The sequence below is a fragment of the Solanum tuberosum genome, unplaced genomic scaffold (genome assembly GCF_000226075.1).
Source record: "Solanum tuberosum cultivar DM 1-3 516 R44 unplaced genomic scaffold, SolTub_3.0 scf00086, whole genome shotgun sequence".
NCBI lineage: Eukaryota > Viridiplantae > Streptophyta > Magnoliopsida > Solanales > Solanaceae > Solanum > Solanum tuberosum.
Genome location: NW_006239010.1, coordinates 1,260,473 through 1,267,856, shown reverse-complemented (window position 1 = coordinate 1,267,856; position 7,384 = coordinate 1,260,473).

Here is a 7,384-nt window from a genome sequence, read left to right as displayed (position 1 = left end):
CCTTAGAACATCTAATCCTTGGAAATTCTTGGATCTTTCCTTCGAATTTTCCATATCTTTAGTTAGTTTTTTTTTGTTTCTTTTCTTTTGTGCATCTGCATTCTAATATTCAATTCTTTAATTATGATCTCCTTAACCTTGCTGTCTTTTTTTTTGTGTTTCCGCATTCTAATATTCAATTCTCTATTTGTGATCTCCTTTTACCTTGCTGTTATCAAGTGGTATCAGAGCGGTTCTATCAAGATTCCGTTCTTGATAAATCTTGGGATTTCTTCTTATATTAGAGCAAAAATAAAAAATAAAAAATTACTGTAGCGTGAACAAAAAAAAAAGAAAAAAAAAGAAAAAGAAAAAGAGAAGTTATAACTTGCTCTCTAAGAAATCTGATTACTTGTCCTCCAAGAAAGTTGATTACTTGATACCCAAGAAAGCTTATTACTTGCTATTCAAGAAATCTTATTACTTGCTCTCCAAGTTTTGCATTAATTTGTTTCCAAGCAAGAAGGTAGCAAGAAGAGGGGATTCTAGACTTTTAAGAATAAGAGGAATTTTATTTTTTTCTTGTTCTTATAATACTAAAATAAGTTCATTTTTATTCGTGTTTTGTTTCAACTAAATCCTACTTGTTCTAGGACTAGTTCTTTACTTTCTTTTTGTACCCCAAGATTCCTTACTTTTTTACTACGAACTTGATACACGTTTTGGTTTAATTATAAATCGTTGTTTCAACTCAATCCTACTTGTTCTAGGACTAGTTATTTACTTTCTTTTTGTACCCCAAGATTCCATACTTTATAGTACGAACTTGATACACGTTTTGGTTTAATTATAAATCTACAAAGTATTCTCGTTCAAAGGTTATTTTGAGTGGAAAAAGGCAAGTGTGGGTGAGTTTAAAAGAGGGTAAAAGCCATATTAAAAGTGTGATACTTGATCATTTATTTTTATTTTTTAGATGTCTAATTCAGGTGGTGATGAGGAAAGGGCTCGTTTAGAATTCGAGGTCAAAGAAAGGAACGACTTCACCCTTCAAGCTATGCACCAACAATTTGAGGGATGGACCCTTCAATTTCAAGAGATGAGTGATATGATTATCGAGAAGAATGACACCATAGCTGCAATTAGGAGGGAGAATGATGTTGTACCCCCAAATAATGTTAGACCCCAAGTTAGAAGGAATGTACCCCATATCCTTTTTGTAAATCCTGAATATGATAATGATGATTTTGATATTGAATTTAATTTAGAAAGAAGAGATAGGAGAGGACAAAGAGGTAGAGTAGAAGATGATAATATAAATAGTATAAAGATGAAGATGCCATCTTTCAAGGGGACAAGGGATCCAGACTTGTACCTTGATTGAGAGAGACGAGTTGAAGCCATCTTTGATTGCCATAACTACTCTGAGGGTAAGAAAGTTAAACTTGCTGTTGTTGAATTTTCTGATTATGCTGCTTCTTGGTGGAAAAAGCTTGCTAGGGACAGATTGCAAGAGGAGCTACCACCTATTGCTACGTGGGTAGAGATGAAGAGGGTAATGAGAAAGTAATTTATTCCATCATACTTCCAAAGAGATCTACAGTCTCGCCTTCAACACTTGAAGCAAGGATCCATATCGGTGGATGAGTACTTCAAAAACATGGATATGGCTATGATCCACGCTAACTGCATGGAGGAAGAAGAGGCTATAATAGCTAGATTTTTAAATGGTTTAAATACAGAAATAACTAATGTAGTAGAGATACAACAATATGTAACTTTAGATGAGTTAGTTGATTTGTCTGTAAAAGTTGAAAAACAAATTAAGAAAAAGTAGCAAAATAACTCATGGAGAAGTCAACCAAACACTATCTCTAAGAAGCCATGGTCAACTCAAGAGAGGAAAGCTTCTTCCAAACCTCAAGACGATAAAGGTAAAGTTCAAGTTGAGGAGGGAGGTAAAACCTTTAATCATAAATCTTCTAAACCTTCAAGTTCTATTCAATGTCACAAATGTCATGGAAGGGGGCATATGATGCATGAATGTCCAAGTAGAAGAAACATCCTACTTAGAGAGAATGGAGAATATGGGAGTGAAAAAAGGTGAAGGAGGGAGAAGGTGTAAGTGAGGAAGATGATTTGGAACTGCCTAATGATGGTATAATTGGGGTGGTTGGGAGAATTATGACTATCAATTTGGGTAGTGTTGATGAAGGGCAGAGAGAGAATTTGTTTCATACTAGGTGTTGGATAAAAGGGAAGACTTATTCTATGATTATTGATGGGGGAAGTTGTGCAAATGTGGTGAGTTCATACTTGGTGGATAAACTAGGAATTGCATGCATGAAGCGCTCTACCCCCATATAGGCTCCAATGGTTGAATGATTGTGGAGAAGTAAAAGTAAACAAACAATGTATGATTTCATTCAATGTTGGTAGGTATGAAGATGAAATTCTGTGTGATGTCGTTCCAATACAAGCATGTCATGTTTTACTTGGCCGACCTTGGCAGTATGATAGGGATACTACTTATCATGGGAGAAAGAATAGGTATAGTCTTCTGCATAATAGTAAGAAGTATACTATTGCACCATTATCTGCTTCTCAAGTGTTTGAAGATAAAAAAATATTGAGGGAAACAATGGAAAAACAAAAGGGAAAAGTGAAAAGTGAGCTTGAGGGAAAAGAAAAAGGCTAAGAGATAGAAAAATAGAGAGATGGCCGAGAGAAAGAGAGAAAGGGCAGCAATCTAAGTAAAGAGGTAAAAGAGGGTGTGAGTAAAAAAATAAAATGTTTTGGTGAGAGGAAAGAGGCTAAGGAAAAGAAAAATGAAAACCTTTATGTAAAAGCCAAAGAGTGTTTGAATGCTAGGAGAAAAGGGCTGCCCATAATACTACTTACTTATAAAGAAGTATTGATTAATTTTGAACAACTAACTCCTTCTTTGCCAAATAGTGTTTCTTCTTTTTTGCAGAATTTTGAAAATGTTTTTCCTGATGACACTCCAAAGGGATTGCCACCTTTGAGAGGGATTGAGCACCAAATAGACTTTGTGCCTGGGTCTTAACTTCCTAATAGGCCTGCCTATAGGAGCAATCCTGAAGAGACCAAAGAATTACAAAAGCAAGTTGAAGAATTGCTTGAAAATGGATTTGTTCGAGAGAGTATGACCCCATGCTCTGTTCCAATCCTATTGGTCCCCAAAAAGGATGGAGCATGGAAGATGTGTGTAGATTGTCGAGCCATCAACAAGATAACGGTAAAGTATCGTCATCCTATCCCTTGTCTTGATGACATGTTGGACCAACTGTATGGTTCCAAAATCTTTTCTAAAATTGATCTAAGAGTGGTTACAATCAGATTCGTATGAATCCTGGAGATAAATGGAAAACTGCTTTTAAGACCAAATATGGACTTTATGAGTAGTTAGTTATGCCCTTTGGCTTGACTAATGCACCAAGCACTTTTATGAGACTAAATGAATCATGTTTTTAAAGATTTCCATGGAAAATTTATTGTGGTGTATTTTGATGACATGTTGATCTTTTCTCAAAATCTGGATGAACACCTAGAGCACTTAAAACAAGTTTTGAAGTTCTTAGAAATCAGCGCTTATTTGCTAATCTCAAAAAGTGTACTTTCTGTGTGGATCGTGTTGTTTTCTTAGGGTTTGTGGTCAGTTCTAAGGGAGTTGAAGTAGATGATGAGAAAATCAAGGCAATAAAAGAATGGCCTAAACCTAATAGTGTAACTGAAGTTAGGAGTTTTCATGGACTTGCTAGTGTTTATAGGAGGTTTGTACGAGACTTTAGCACCATTGCTGCTCCTTTAACTGAAGTTATTAAAAAAAATAAGGTTTTTACATGGGGAAAGGAACAAGATTATGCATTTAACTTGCTGAAGGATAAATTGTGTTCTGCTCCTCTTTTGCAATTGCCTGATTTTTCTAAGTCTTATGAAGTTGAGTGTGATGCCTCTTGTAAGGGCATATGTGTAGTTTTGATGCAAGACTCCAAGCCAATTGCTTAATTTAGTAAAAAGCTAAGTGGAGCAACATTGAACTACTCAAGTTATGATAAGGAGCTATATGCCTTGGTAAGGGCGTTAGCTACATGGCAGCACTACTTGTGGCCTCGAGAATTCGTGGTCAAGACTGATCATGAGTCATTAAAATACTTGAAAAGCCAAGGTAAACTTAGTCGTAGGCATGCTAAATGGGTAGAATTTATTGAAACTTTTCCTTATGTAATTGCTTACAAACAAGGAAAGGAGAATGTGGTTGTTGATGCACTCTCAAGAAGGTATGTTTTGATCTCTACTCTTACTTCAAAGTTATTGGGTTTTGACCAAATCAAGTTTCTCTATGCTAATGATTCTGATTTTGGTGAGATTTTTTGCTGAATGTAAGTTAGGTCCTTTTGAGAAATTTACTCTTCAAGATGAATTTCTATTCAAAGAAAATAAATTATGTGTTTCTAATTGCTCGTTGCATGAACTATTTGTTAGGGAAGCACATTATGGAGGGCTAATGGGACATTTTGGTGTACCCAAAACACTGGAAATACTTTCTGAACATTTTTATTGGCCTAGCATGAGAAAGGATGTTGAAAAAGTGTGTTCTTATTGTCTTGAATGTAAACAGGCTAAGTCTAGAACATTGCCGCATGGTCTTTATACTCCTTTACCTATTTCTAATTGCCCTTGGATTGATATTTCTATGGATTTCATATTGGGGCTGCCAAGGACTAAGTATGGTAAGGATAGTATATTTGTGGTAGTAGATAGATTTTCTAAAATGGCTCGTTTTATCCCATGTAAAAAGACTAATGATGCATCTCATGTGGCTGACTTGTTTGTAAAGGAAGTGGTTAAATTGCATGGAATACCTAGAACTATTGTTAGTGATAGGGATGCCAAGTTCTTAAGTCACTTTTGGAGAATTCTTTGGGGAAAGTTGGGAACTAAATTGCTATTTTCTACATCTTGTCACCCACAAACGGACGGGCAAACGGAAGTGGTTAATAGAACTTTAGGGAACATGTTGAGGGCTATTTTGAAAGGAAAGTTGACTTCTTGGGAAGATTACTTACCTATTGTAGAATTTGCTTATAATAGGACCTTCCATTCTTCTACTGGTAAGACTCCTTTTGAAGTTGTATATGGATTCAACCCCCTTACCCCCCTTGATTTATTGCCTTTGCCTACTAATGATTTTGCTAAACTAATGATTTTGCTAATATTGATGGTAAAAAGAAGACTGATATGATGAAGAAAATTCATGAACAAACAAGGCTTGCAATTGAAAAGAAGAATAAGGAAGTTGCATTGCGAAGGAATAAGGGCAGAAAATATGTTGTTTTTAAACCTGGTGACTTGGTTTGGGTGCATATAAGAAAAGAAAGATTTCCTTCCAAAAGAAAGACCAAACTAGATCCTAGAGGAAGTGGGCCATACAAAGTCCTTGAAAGGATTGGAGACAATGCTTATAAACTTGATCTTCCTGGTGAGTTCCAAGTTAGAGCTACTTTTAATGTTTATGATCTTTTCCATTTTGATGCAGATTTGAATTCGAGGACGAATTCTCTTCAAGAAGAGGGGAATGATAGCATCCAAGGAAGCTCTACTCCATTGAAGGACAAGGATGAAGCTTTAGAAACTCCAAGGAGGCCCATAACAAGATCTCAAACCAAGGAGTTCAATGATAAGCTCAATGGGCTTCAATCGCTTATCCAAAGGTGTCTTATTGGGGAAGAAGAGCTCAAGCCCAAGGGAGAGGAATTGTCCAAATGCTACAATTATTTGGTGGCCCAAATTCAAGCCCAAGATGAGGAATTTTAAGGTCCAATTTCGTGCAAATAAGGTCAAGAAGAGTCCAAGAATCAGCCACAACAAGAGTTGCTTTCTGCCCAAGTTTTGAGAGAAGACTAGTCAAACTTTCCAAGATTGTCAAGATTCTTTTCCTAGTTGGGATTTACCTTAGTTATTTATTTATATATAGGTTATTAATATTTTCCTTAGTCTATTTATGGTCTCCTAAGTACCATTTAATGCTTTCCTAGAAGTACTAAATTTGTTCCTAGTTAGGTTACTTTATTTCCTTTCTAGAGTAGGATTCCTTGTAATTGTTTTTTTTAGGGTTTGGCTTCTTGGACGTTTTTCCCTTCTCCTATATATAGGAGTCCTTTTCATTCATTAAAGACAATTAAGATTGATATTAATAATATTTAAGAGAGTTCTTTGAACCTTTGTGACTTGTTCTTTGAGAATTTATCTTTAAACCTTTACTAGTTTCATAGTTTAAGGTATAAACCTAATTAGTATATTTTGCGAATGTTCGAAAATTGTCTCAAGAAGATTTTAGCTTTATTTAAATATTTGGTTATTTAGTCGTTTGTATTGTTAAATTAATTAGTTTATAATTAAGTTAATTATTTTATTTCGTTAAGATTAAGAAACTCGTTGATTAATTAATCTCAATTTGTCTTATTTAATTACTAGCTGAATATATCTTAACTAAATTAAATTGACTAAGTTTTTCTAATTCCTTTCCAACCGACCCTACCCCTATTTATTTATTTATTTTACAATTAATACCATACCCATACAATTACAATACATACTCTACTCCACCAGCAGCCCAAATAACCCAATAAAATAATAACAACACCAAGATACACCAACCGACCCCAAGCCCACTTTTTTTTTTTCCATTAGCCTACAATCATTCCCAGCCCACCGACATACAACATACAATTATAACAACTTACAACCAACAACACTAAACCCAAAACGCCCCAGCCCTTTTCTAAACCGACCCGGCCCACTTTTATTTTCCTCAAAAGAAACCCAGAATAGCATGCAAATTCCAGAAACAAATACACAGCAACAAACGACAGAGCAATGACAGACACACGACGATTTCGAACGGCACCAAATGGCGTCTTCTTCCTCGTCCAGTACTGTTCTTGTACAGTGCTTTCGGCTATAGCAGACTACTGTTTCGTCCTCGCCACCACAAGATTACTCCACGTCAGCACTCAAGGACGAGAGGTCGATCGAGTCCGTCCATCTCCCTTTCCTCTTTCGAAATAGGGCAAAAACTTCAAAAAAAAGTATGCCTCTCTTCAATGGTGAAAGGAATTTATGGAGTTTGAATTTCAAAATAGACCCTATTCCTATAAAATTTTATCGATTTCCCTCTCAATTTCGGCCCTAGTTTCTTTCTATAAAGGTTGCTCTCTTTTCATATGTCAAGGGGGGATTTTTTTTTTTTGGATTTTCACTTTAGCAGAAACAATTCAAAGAAAGGGCTTGAACATTAGTATTTAAAAAAGCTAGAAATACATTTTGGAGGTCGACGATACAATAAGTTTTTTTGGTGTTTGGGTTCAGTTGTCGGCTCAAA